This window comes from Bubalus kerabau, chromosome 15, assembly GCF_029407905.1.
Source record: "Bubalus kerabau isolate K-KA32 ecotype Philippines breed swamp buffalo chromosome 15, PCC_UOA_SB_1v2, whole genome shotgun sequence".
In the NCBI taxonomy this organism is placed as follows: Eukaryota; Metazoa; Chordata; class Mammalia; order Artiodactyla; family Bovidae; genus Bubalus; species Bubalus kerabau.
The window spans coordinates 25,785,897-25,799,875 of NC_073638.1; the positions used below are offsets into that span (position 1 = coordinate 25,785,897).

Below are 13,979 nucleotides of genomic sequence, written 5' to 3' on the forward strand. Positions count from 1 at the left end.
GCCCCAGTAAATCATACTTTCAAAGACAGATGGCCTCTTTAACAACAATCTCTCCTTCTAGAGTCATCACTTCATCTTGTAAAAGACTTTAGCTCCATATGTTCATGAATCACTGATCCTGCGACAACCGTAAGGGCACGGCTCTGAGAGGTCTGATTTCATTACACCAGCGCGGGGTGGGGTGGGAGTGGGGCTCTTTGATGAGAAAATGGAGAGAAATAACATTTTCATGTAGAGGATGGAAAATCAGCTAAGGCACCTCGATGTTTTCCCCTTTCCTTCTCTCCACTTTACGGTTACCAAGCCCATTCCCAACACACTTTAATCAGCCACTCAATATCACACGGCTTTTGCTAAATATAAAAGTATGTCACAGAGCACGAGCCAAGAGAAAAGCATGGCTCTCTTCTTCAGTCACTGTGCTGAGTAGATTTCCACGAGCAGCCCTTTGCACAACCACTTGAAATCTCAATATGATGGCCCAATCTGTGATGTTACCTGAACACTGTCAGGTCAGACTCTCTCGGAATACTAATGCTAAGAAGATCACCATGACATCTGCCTACTGTAGGCAACAATGACCAACCACAAAGGTAATCTTAAATTAGGTTCTCTTTCAAGATATCAGTAACTCAAATTGCTTTTGTCATAGTTCTTTTCAAAAAAGAATATTTTCAATTTAGAACTGGAGGGAAACATGAAAGAGTAGGCCTGAATGCCCATGAAGTTCACTGCTATCGCAGTGCTAAGTGGGCACAGGCTGGGAAGACAAATGAAATAAGACAAATGCACTCTCGCTTATGCTCAAGTACGGTATTTAATACAGTTGAACACTGCATTTATTTTTATCTTTGACAGGTCCAGAAATGGCCACTTACTTTATCTGCAGCTGGGATAGTCTCAAAAATATGTTTTCTTGCCCTACAGGAGAATAATTTATTTTTTCCAGAGTTTATTAGCAGCAAAAATTGGTGAGCACTGAATATGGACTTTTTCCCCCCTTCAACCATCATTAAAGATTAAACATCAGCAACTCTTTAGAAACAAGAGCTAAAAATGAGTGAGACGGCAGCCTAGACACCAATATGCATCATCGTGCAAAAGCCGTTTAACAGGTATTTCCTCTCAGTTAAGAGATATTTATACAGCATATAGAATCTCAAAGTTGGACTGCTTTATTATTTTGAAATTCATTCTTCCATTCCTGCAGAGTTTTGCAGTCTGACCTATTTGTCTTAAGGTTGGACGGCATTATACATTCTTAAGAAGCAGGAGCAAGTTGGAGATGGCCTTGAAAATCACCATCAACATTGTAATCAGTCTCTTTGATAGAGGTGATATAGAGCACCGACACTTCAGCAGCCATTTTCCCTTAAAATGGTATTCTCATTCATTTGAAGACAGAAGCAGAGGCCCCTATCCTGAATTTGCAATGTTTAAAAATGGGAGAAACATACTGTTGGATTCAATGTTCAAACATTAGCTAAGAGCACTCAAGGAATCTAAATCAGAAAAAAAGGAAAGCAAACTTAGTTTGTAGTAATCTTTCCATAAAGACATTCAATATTCCTTTCTGATTGAAAAGTGTGATTTCAGATTAGCTAGTCTAAATGCATTATAAAAAGCAAATCCAACAGGCTTTTCAGCGGATCCAGCCTAAATGAGGCTACAAATAGGGAAGTAAAATAGTAAAATATTAAAAAATAACCCATACCTGCCTAAATAGACACATAAAACGCACAGTACTATTAGCTGCTCAATGATAATCGTGAATAACATTACTAGGGACAAGTTAGTGCAAGATAAGAATTTTCAGGGGGCTCCTTCAGCTAAATTATGGCAATAATTCCTACCCTCTTCCTCATGAATAGTTTTACAAACAGAAGAAAGTCTTTTTCTGGTTTTAGACTTTTAATACTCACATCCTCACTTTAAAAACAGACCTTGTCATCTGTTTATTCCAACAGGAGGAAAGGTCTACGATGCTGCTTTGAGAAGGAAGGATCACATTAAGGGATCAAAGAATCTAAAAAAAAGATTTCATGTTAATATCAGGCATCTTTCCTTTTTTTCTTACCAATATGAGGTGGATCTTATTTCTTAAGCACATATATGTATATCACACAAAGGAAGTACTATCCAAATTCTGTCCTGAAGAAGAACTCGAAACAAAATTTCAGGAGGAATATTCCTGAACTTGTAAAGGCGATGCTCATATTTTTTATTTGCAATGTATCTTAGCCTAGATCTATTATGATTGTATTAAAACTAAAACTAGAAGGAAACAAGAAAATGAGAATATGTGGTTTCTCCATGATTATCAGCGACTGTGGCCACCCTAAAGAGGTAAATACTGTTTAGCATGCACGTACGCTCTGGTCATAATCACATTTATCCTCCTCAAGCTCAATTTAAGATGGCACTCTACACTAGGAAAGTTTTGAGAAGGGAGCTTCTCTGACCATCTACGAAGCACTCGCCTATCCCTGAACAAAGCATTTTACCCCCTAATTTTTCTCCAAATACAACTTTACTACTTCCTTTTTTGCTCATAGTTTCTTTTGCACTTCAGGGGATTTATACTGAATGATGACAGAAGAATCCCTAGTCTGAAGCAAAATTCTGTATTGATATTTAGGATGATTTGGGCTTCAGCACATCAGACTGAAAGCGTGGATGAAAGATTCTAGTTATTATTCCTAAAGCTGACTCACCCTCACAGAAGAGCCCACAGCTACGGAAAAAGGTTTTATTTTTGAAAAGAGAGATAGGACAGTGTGAGCTGACCATGGCTAATGGAAAAGCCCAGCTCTGGTTTCTGTGTAGCTGGGTGACACAGCCTTGGGGGGAAGGGCAGCATGACAGGAATGAGACACGGGTGTTGGGCAGTTTGGTCTGGTCTAGAAAGCATTCATGGTTTCTAGGTGAACCAAAAAGATGTTCAATTCAGTCCTGTCACGCGACCCCGTGGATTGTGGCCTACCAGGCTCCTCCATCCATGGGATTCTCCAGGCAAGAACACTGGAGTGGGTTGCCATTTCCTTCTCCAGGGGATCTTCCCAACCCAGGGATCGAACCTGGGTCTCCTGCATTGGAGGCAGACGCTTTAACCTCTGAGCCACCAGGGAAGCCTCTTACCAGTCTTACCTGAAGTCAAAACAAAGGAAGGAGGTCCCAGAGGAAGGGGATATATGTACATATGTGGCTGATTCACTTAGTTGCATAGCAGCAACTAACACAACATTGTAAAGCAATTATACGCCAATACAAAAAATAAAGATAAAAAATAAACGCGTGAAGCCCTAGTCTACTAGGGTCTTTGGAGACTGCGTCACATAAAAATATCCATGATCCTTTACAAGATGCAACATCATTTAAAACTCATATGAAGACCTTAGAATATGACCCCAAGCTGCTTTTGTAATTGGTAATAGGGAACAGTGCCTGAGAGCTGGAGTTCTAGACTTTAGACAACCTGGGTCTCAAGTTCCAGGTTTGGGTTCCAATCCTGGCTTTATTCTTTATTAGGTGTACAACCTTGACTCAGTTGCTTCATTTCTCTGATGCTTATTTTCCTCATTAAAAAAAAAAAAATTAAAAAGAGATATAATGGTACTACCCCATAACATCATGAGGATAAAACACATTTAAAATGTTTATCATGTAACATGATAAACTTTGGGGTGACAGAAATGTTCTGAAGCTTGAATGCATGCACATTTATTAAAACTTACAGAACTGGACACAAAAAAGGAAAAAAATGGAAATCTTACCGTATGATAATTTAAAATGAAAATTTAAACATATACTACGTGTGTGTGTCTGTGTGTATGTATATACACACACACATACACAACCTTGGGTAAAGCATTCAATAAACACAAATAAACAGCACAGAACTGATCACAGTTCCTGGCATACACTTGGCACTTAAAAGTGCCCATTGCCCATGGGGCCTTTGCTGCTGAGGCTGTTGCTGTGGTTGTTATTAGCAAGTCAGAAGAACATGAGTAACAAGGGGGATAAAAATAAAGGAGGCAACTGGTAGACCCAGGTAAGGCTCACCGATGAAAGGGGATGGAATGGAAAGGGAAACGGAGCTGAACCAACTGCCACTGGGCTCCAGCTGGGAGCCGGGCTGTGTGTGAGTGGGAAAGTGCAGTTGTCTCTGTGCTGCTCCCAGGTTAGGAAGAAGACACATTACCAGTCGCAATTACAAGATGCCAGAAGAAAAGGGAAAAAAAGGGAAGAAAAAGAGCAGCTATTTCTGCTGCTAGACATGAAAACAAACCAACTGAGAAAAGTGCTTTGATGAGCAGAGTATATGCTGCTGGGTGTGTGGGCTGGATTCTCCCTCATCCTCCAAAAGGGAGGGGATGAATAATCCTGCAGGTTCAGACTCAGATGGGTGCGGTACAGAAAAGCCAGCCAAGTATACATTCTGTTCTTAATAACCTTAAATTTTGTTCTTTTTGGTGTAAAGGTTCAGCATACAAAGTTGGAAAGAGGAACCTTTTTTTTTAAGGAGGCAAAGAATATGGGAAAAAATTTCAACCCCAGATTCCAGTATACATGTAATCACTGAGATTTTCTAATGCCTGCATTTTTTAAAAAAAAATATGATGTTTCTTGCTCAAGAGCCAGTAAGCCATTGGCTGCCACAGACCATATAATGTGTTGACGCTCCCCGAAGGGCAAGCAGACGACAGGAAAGCACTTATCTGGTTGTAAAAATATGTTCCCTCTCAATATGCAAGTCTATTTTTCTTCCTGCAATAAAGTACATTTGTTTGATGCTGTATCTGATAGTTTTATAGTATTTGTTCACATACTCACTAATTTGCAAGACTGGGTAATTTGCAATGGGTCTCATAGGTCATTAGTACAAATTAACAGCATTCTGTAAAAGATAAAGAAAGAAAAGCAGATACTTTGTCATACTACATGGTTAAGCATCATATTTCAATTTAGAGATCTGATGCCTTGTAGTCATTCTTCCATAGTAGAAAAAAATGGATTTCACCACCACCATGTCCTGGAAGGGAGCAGGGAAGCATTAATGAAAGAGATTGTAACCCACCTCTTTACTCTCCAGGTTGTGATATATTTTGAAAATATACAACTGTATTAACATCCCTTCCTGGCATTGGTCCACCCTAAACAGTTTATTTATATTTGAACCTGAAAAGAAGGCACAAAGGCCTTCTTTCCACACAATCCCCTAGGCCTTCTTTTTGGCATGGAACACACACACATTTCTGCAAAATTACTCAATGTATACAGCTGCCTTCTACAGTCTTCATTAAGAATTCAAGAGACGAAAACTGTTGGCTTCCATAGGAAGGTGACCAAATCTACAGGGATATTATGTACAAATAGTCTGGTTAGAATAATAAAATGCTGCATGTGCTTTATAATGTTAGACATGTGCAACATGGATTCCTTTGTGATCTGAGTCTCAGATTTTTAAAAATGGATCCTTACTTGCCTTGAGATAAACTTAAGTAAATAATGTTTGCCATCAACTCTAAATGAAGAATGACAGTTAAATTTTATAATCATCTTCACAGCTTCAGGACTTACTTTATATTTTCTCAGGCTCATGACCCAAAGGTTGCCATAGCAACTAGGAAATCCTACCTTATCAAGCGCTTACATTTACATTCCTTGCAGCAGCTTCTCTTTATGAATTAAATCCATCATGGTTTTCTATTCTCAAAATAAAAAGTTCTTAGGATTATCTTGCAGAAACAAGGATCAAATGCTTTGATAGAAATACACTATGCAAAAGTTAATTCAATGGTGGTTTTCTTTAGGAAGAGATACAACTATGGCATAATAAACAGCTTATGCCCAAACTTCCTAGCTTCAAAGGAAACTTAAATAGAGACATTGTGCTAAAAATGACACATCCACTGCCTATGCATTTCATCTTGGAATTATCAAGGAAATAATCTTATTGGATAGTATACTTCAAACAAGTATACAGACATACAAAGAATTAAAAACTGCCTACAATAAAGCCCTATTACACACACACATAAATATCGATAAAATGGGTAACAAATATATTTCAATTCGCAACTCAAATAAGGAAAACAAAACAAATGACAAGCTTCACTTTATTAAGTCCTCATGTTTATAGAGCCAATTTTTGTCCTTGTTTTTGGACTAGTTGTTACCTGGTAATATGCAATTACTGCCTTGTGTCCAAAGTTGTGCACAATAATTATGCAGACACTGGGAAAACCTATCAACCTGCCATCTCTGACGATAGATGGAGAGTGAAGGAATGACTACTCCTGATCATGGGTACAGCAGTCCAAGATGGCGAAGATCGTCTCACCATGGAAGAAACGGAACCTTAGGGGGCAGGCACAGAAGCTCAGACAGTGAAATGCAGACTCACTCAACCAAGTGTGAAACCAACTTCTGAGGGTTACGCTAGAATCCAAGTCACTTGGAGCCCTCAAGTCACTGCGTGACAGGTGCTTAATGGAGATGATGTCAAAGACAGAAAAAAATTAGATTCTCGCCTCACCTGCCATCCAACTCCCAGAAGGCCGCAAGATTTATCTAGACTCCCATTCATGGGCTTCTTCCAGCTCAGACAAGTCGTTGATTGTGTACACAGAGCTCAAGCCAGTTTGCATTATCCGAAAGAACTTTCTTCTCTTTCTGGTTTCAACATGCATCCATCCAATCCTGTCTTTGAAATGCCCCTCCCTTTCTGTGTTGGCAGTCCTCTGCTTCCTCTAGTCAGTTTTTGCTTTTTTGTCCTTTTGGTCTCTGCTTCTTATCCACACTTTGATTCACAAGCTTTTCTCTCCCCTCTAGCTTGGCGAGTCACAGCACAATGAGATAAAGGATAAATAGAGCATTGGCTGGCCACAGTGAAAGAGGGATTCTTTAAAGTTCTATTAAAACCTAGTTCCTTCCATCATCACTATCTCCCTCACTGCTGTATTTTTGGAGCCAACAGGTAACTGGCATCTTGATTTCAAATTTTGGGGGGATGGACTAAAGCATTCAAAGGGGTGAAGCGCCAAGAGTGCACTCAATGTTTTATCTGTGACTCGTGTTAAAGATAGAAACACTATTCATTATTCATTTTAGGATGTTTAGTTCTGAAAAAATTCTGTTTCAAATGAAACTGAAGAATATGCAATGCAAACTTTCAGGTGGTGTAATATCCTATTTCTAGTATATTCTCAACACATTTTTCTAAGCATCAAATCACTTTAAATAATAAGTATTATGTAACCTCAAAATTTTATTTAAGGTATATTTGTGGGAGAAATACACAGATATGCACACACAGCACACACACAGACACACACACACGTCACCTACTAAGACTACTAGTCATCCATTCACTTTAGCAATGCACCGTTTAAAAGATTCCCATATATAGACCATCAACATAGACCAAAATCTGAGGAAACGTTTATTTGTGTACTGAATACAGCTCAAGAGAAAACGCCTGTAACTTTTTTTTTTTTTAGAATTCCGAGTCATTGATACTTAGAACTATCTTACATAAATTGGTGAGCAAGATGAACTGTCACAGAATTAGCGCCCCGTAACCAATTTCGAAGTAAACCAGAACTTTAATACCAGGGAAAATTCTGGGAAGCTCTTTGATGAACATGATTCCACTCTACAGTAATGAAATTCACAGTCACATCAATAGCCAATATATAGACAGGCAAGAGTTTTAATTTGGCTAATGCACTTTTTATTCATTATTGGGCTTCAGTAAAAACCTGATTTCCAACTTATGGATGCATCATTTAATTACTCATGCTTCACTTTTCAAAATGAGAAAGACTTAACTTGCCATGAATAACCGATCGGGTGAGCAAGCAAGGGGTGCAGAGGCAGACAGTCAGAGCTAGCATCAGGCTGTTGCAGTGAAACAAAGAAAGCATTTCAGACCCGTCACTCGCTTGTTACAAGATATATATAACATATAGTTTAAATGTTTTCATATCTGTTGATCTGGATTTCCATACTTAAGGGCAGATTTAATTTCCCACATTGTAGAGATATTTGTTATGGATTCTCCCCCAACCCATTAAAGTATTTGTTGGTCTTGCTTGCTTGATAAAAACTTCAAGCAGATGTAAGCATGTATGATCACGAAAGCCTAAATAACTTTTTGACGACATAGTTTTCCTTTGCAAAAAGCAACTTGGAAAGGTAAAATGCCCTTGGTGGCCATATTCCGCAAATGTGAAATTCAGAAATACGTTCTGAAAAAAGCCTTACTTTCCATCAGTAGGAAGAGGACCAAAGAGCACTTACTGTTTCCAATGAGACGAGAAGGCAAAAAATATAAACACCAAAAAACAAGGTCAGAAGGAGATTTTAAAATGGATTTTCAACTACTTAAGCCAGAAAAAAAATATATGCTGTGGCCCAATTACTAGTGTCATCTAATGCCAAGGCTGATGTTGAACCTTACGTTCTCCTTCACGTCTTTCAGACCAACCAGGTCCTAAGTGGGCTTCCCAGGTGGTTCAGTGGTAAAGAATCTGCCTGCCAGTGCAGGAGACGTGGGTCTGATCCCTGGGCCGGGAGATCCCCTGGGGAAAGAAATGGGAACCCACTGCAACATTCTTGCCTGGAAAATCCCATGGACAGAGGAACCCAGCGGGCTATAGTCCATGGGGTCACAAACAGTCAGACACGACTGAGCGATGAAACGACAGGTCCTAAGGACCTAGGTTCTTCTCGCCCTAGTGCTGCACACCACTGTTCAAGGCTTTGTAGGGTGAGGCTTTAATTAATGAAGCTAAAACACTCATGAAAAATCACTGGACTTTATAGATTTAAAAATTTAAATGCATATTGTCCTTAAAATTGTATTACTATTATTGGCTTTATTTTATGCCTTGAAAGGCCATCTGCTTACCCAGTTTATGCTGCCATGACCCCCACAAAGCTGAACTACTCTTTTATCTTCTCGTCCACGACAGTCAACGTGACACACTTGTATCCTAGCGTCTCAGGGCTACCCCTGGCCATTCCTTCTAAAAAAAGCCACAGCTACAATGCCCACCTCAAGGCATGATTTCAAGTGACTTTGGGCTGCTTCCAAATATATTAATTTTCCCCAAAGGATAAAGATCTGCTACTTCTGAGACTATTCAAATAATCTAAAATAAAAAGCATAAAGGGAAGTAAAAAAAAAAAAAAGGTTTTGCTCAATGACAGCCTCAATGAAATATCACTATGTGACTTTCTAAAATGGCAACTGTAAAAAAAACAAAGTATATTATGTATTTTTTTTTAACCTACAAAAAGATTTTTGTCCTTAACTGGAGAAAGTTTTAAACATCACAACAGAAAACTTCCACACTCTGGAGCAAAACATTCTACCATCAGCTAAATAAATAAATCCAACTCTGTTTTCTAGTAGTAATTTTGGGGCAACCCATGGTTGAAGTTCAGACTTAAGAAGAGTAAGTCATAGACAGCAGTAAATGTACTTAGATATATAGAACCTGTAACCATTATTTATTCTAAATCTGAGTTTTCAATCACTAAATATATTAGAAAGCGTTTAAAAGTCCAGGAGAGAGAACTTCCACTTAGTACAAAGCTGACCTTTGAGGTCTCTTTGGAAAATATTAGAATCTTAAGAGTGAATTCTTTAATAAAGCAACATATTAAAAAAAAAAAAAAAGGCAACATATTCCATTTTTCGTACTTGGGTTTTCTTGTAGCAAGGTACAGGTATCAATGACACAAAAGACTTTTTTCTAGTTTTTATCACTAACTTTTGTAAATTATAACTGTTACACATAGCCTAAATGCTAATACATCAATTTTTACTTTTTGAATGAAATTTGTTCATTCATTCTTTCATTTAGTCAATCAACAAATATTTATTGAGGCACTGTGCTGAATATATTTATGGATGGTGATTTACCTCTTTTCACTTTAAATTATCTATATAGACAATGAGCACTGAATTATGCTACATTTTACACAAAAGGTAGGGATTTGCTTCCACAAGCTGTCAGGAAACCTTGAAGCAGGGCATAAACGGTATTCACAGTTTTGAATTAAATCAGAAATGCTCTGCTGAAACCAATAATTTGGGGTTTCATTTTTCTTTTTATCTTCTTTATTCTTATTCCAGCTATAAATCATATCACTACCCATTCATTCTTCTAAGACATGGGAACATTTAAGTGAAGGTTCTGTTTATTCTTTCCCCAAACCAGTGACTAAATTTAAATAAAACGTTCTTGAGGTTAAAGGAACACGCCATTTCTTTTAAAGTTGTCAACCCTCTAAAAAAAAGTTTCAAAAAGGAAAACCAAAAGGAGTGTCAATGTATAATTTTAAACATACAGATTAGCTGTAACTCATGGGCTTTTCAGTGTATAACCCAAGAATTCTGTCAAAGTAAAGAAAAGAGTAGTTGAGTGGGGCAGGGGGTGGGGGGGTTGGTTTAAGCATGAAATCTCAGGGCTTTTAAAATACTTCATTTTCTGAGCTAGGCAGCTATGCCAATTCAATCAACCAGAGAAGTTTAATAATGGATTTCAATCAGTTTTGTTTTGTTTTTTTCTTTTTGTCAATTAAGAAACAGGAACTCAGTTCTTCTAAGTTACAAAGAATTGAAATGGCAAGTCCAGGAACACTAAGCTTCTCTTGAAGTTGAGCAGTGAGCATAGCAGCTAATATAATACAGCCTTGGCTACAGGGACTACTGCCCAAGCTTGCTGTGGCTGTACCCTCTGGCTGTGTGACGCGAGGCAAACCACTCAGTCTCTCTGAACTTCCAAATCTTCATGTGTAAATGGGACTAAAAACAGTTTCTATCTCAAACAATTGTTGCTGCAAGGATTACTGAGCACTGTCTCTGTGTGTGGCATGGTGCTAGATTCTGGTGATGCTCTGTAGAATAATCCCTTGCCTCAAGTTTCTAATTGTAGTTACAGAGGGGAAATAGACATTAATACAGTGCTTTTTTTGTGGGTTTTGGTTATTGTTCTGTATTTGGGGTGAGAGTGTTAATGCAGGATGGGATGCTCAACACTAAAAAATCAAACTTTGACAAATTCAAATATTCGAGACACCTTAAGTTTCTCTATAGCTATCTAAATATCTGTTTTAAATCCTTTAAGGGGAAAACTAAGGTTGAGGAGAATCATATATGAACAATGGGGAAAAGCAGAAGAGGAAACTTACTCAAAAATAAAAAACCAAGATTTATGCCTCAGGAATGCCATGCTATTAATAGCAGAAAATGCCAGAGAGAAAGGAGAATTCTTGATTCATCTGGAATTGTCAGGAAGCGCTCCATAAAATCAGTTTCTTTCTTATTTAAACTATATTGAGGACAATGTTCTACAAGTTTATATAATACCCATCGTTTTAATGAGCAAAATAAAAAGAATTTCACTCTCGCAGCTGGTTTAGGTCACATAGGCATCTGGCCCAGCATTATCCGTGAACTTCTCCTTCTACTTGAGGCTACTAGAATCTAGCAACATCCCCCTATCCTGTACCTCTCAAATCTCCCATCTTCTGACTCCAATGTATGGACACTGGAGAAAAAAAAATAACAAGATAGATAAGATTTTGTACAAGTTCTATAGGATTGTAAAATTCAGAAATAATTTGGTCTTGGTGAAACCCTGGGGTGCTTTCTTTGAGTGATTTGCATACATTTTAATACAAAAGACTTTGTGACATTTTTTATGGCAGGCAGTTCAAGAGGCTTTTCTGGTTTACTCAGGGCCCAGCCGCTGTGTTCCAGATAGCCGAGGTCATCTGATATTAAGACCTCCAGATAAGCGAGGAGGCACTGCACCGCATCACTAGAGCCTAAACAGAATAGAAAATTCCTTAACACAACTGTCGACCTAGAAATCTGTTCTTTAAAACGAAGGGAAAAAAGAGTAATATTTGTCGGTAACACAAAAGTCTGTGGCAGCTTATCATTTCACTGGGCTTTGAGCAAGCTTACAGAACCATCTGACAGGATGAGATTCTATTCCTTACAGGCATTATATGTTGAAAAAACAAACAAGTGCCACTTTACATAGTTCATCCGATGCATGATCTGACACCTCTATAAAGCAGGGAGAAAGGTGATCTTATTACATCCTGCTTTCCGTGACGGAAGAGAGCCAGCTTCACCTAACTTTCCCTAAGCCCTGCTCCTAGGTATGGAGGATGCCACTTGATTTCTAGGGAAACAGTTCTGTTTAAAAGCATAATAAAGGAAAACAAGCACAAATAAGTAATAGACCTTGTAAATATTTAAACAAGGAAGACTTCTGAGGAAAAGAACAAATCATAATTATCCTCGTTATCTTTATAACTAATGCATGTTGGAAGCTTAGTACCTGTGAGCCCCTGGACTAAAGTGTCTCCTTCGGTTCACACAGAGCCTGGTGAGGTTGTCAGTTTCACAGGGGAGTAAACAGGCTCAGGGTGGGCATCGAGCTTCCAGCAGAGGGGGTGGGTCAGACACTTGTCACAGGAGAAAATCCCCCCTCCCAAAAAGCTTCTGCTTTTACAACGAGGAGAATAAAAACAACAGATTCATCATTTTAGACCAATCTACCTGGTATGTATTTTTTCTTAATTTTTAAAGAAAAGAGTAAGTAATCAGACGGGCAGATGAGCAGAGATGGACAATGAAAGATTCTCGGTGTCCAGAAAACATATTTAACATTTTTTTCCCCAAACTCTGAGGGTCCTTAGATTAGTTTCCAACAACTGACATACGGACAAGATTTTCCTGCTTGAAGATACTTATCCCTCCTTTAGTTCATTCGTCACCCATTTATTGAGTAGCTGTGCCATGCAAACTTGAAATGAACGTGTCGCCTCCTTCCAAGAAGCTCACAGTCTGGTACGGAAGACAGAAATATAAACACAGAGTTACAGAATGACGTGACAGAGCAGTGACAGTCACACGAGATGCTGTAATAAGTGAGCGAGGAAAGGTGGCAACTGGTTAAATATCAGGGGGGAAAAGTGATCTGTTTCTTGCTCCAATGCTACTTTATTTACATTTCAAGAACTTCATTTTTGGATAAGTCCTATTTTAATAATGTCCATATCCTAGACATTAAGCGCATTCACAAGACACGGAAGATAGATTAATATCACCTCTGGAAGAGTGCGTTTTCTGCCCATCATCACCTTTAGCAAGCCCTTCTACACTGAAGCATCTCATGGTTTGATCACTGGAGGGTAGGAAGCTATATAAATACACTGCAGATATGTACTCATTCATTAATAGTAGCTTCAATATAGCTGAAATCACAGAACTGTGACCTTATAATGAATCATACTCAGAAAGCACTTCACAAAACAGCAACTCCTACTTGATGCACTATCAATAGTGGAGCAACAAGATGTATCAAAATATTGTGTATTTAAAATGAAACTATCCCCTACATCAAATAAAGAACATCTACTGACCATGGCTTAGAATATACCTAACTTATTTCTTGGTCCTCTCTCACCAAAAATAAAACAAAGCTCAAGGTGATTTGTGTCTGCATAAAACCAAAACTGTCTAGTTGAGCTAAGACTTAAGTCAGATGACTATCATTTAAATCCTCTCTTTAAAAATAACATTTCTTGCACAGCAAGAACTGACAATCCCTCGTTTGTGGTAAAGTAGCCAAGGATACTAAGCCAATCTCAACACAGGTTTAAATGCCTTAAAGATCTTGACATATTCCATCCTAAAGCATCAGGAGATAGCTAGGAGTATAATTTCTCTGAACGGTGTGAGCAGAGAATCAGACATTGTCTCTAAAATCTAATCAAGGTAGGCGAAAGTCTGCTGTCGATCCTTGGAGGAAATATACTAGAAAAGTCAAAACCGATAATACTGGCAACAATTTCTCACGTCAACTCAAGAACTGTTTCTGAACAAAGATCCTGAATAGAAACCTAATTTTACGTTAGGCAGTGACCATCTGTATACACTAGAC

General features: G+C 38.4%; 1 protein-coding gene and 1 non-coding gene across 2 annotated transcripts in view; both read right to left on the reverse strand.

Moving 5' to 3' along the window:
- Window positions 1–13,979, reverse strand: part of CADM1 (cell adhesion molecule 1) — a 261,293-nt gene that overhangs the window by 132,383 nt on the left and 114,931 nt on the right. The window lies entirely within an intron of this gene.
- On the reverse strand, window positions 3,057–3,128 carry TRNAW-CCA (transfer RNA tryptophan (anticodon CCA)). The gene has a single exon. It is a non-coding gene; the product is annotated as a tRNA-Trp (tRNA).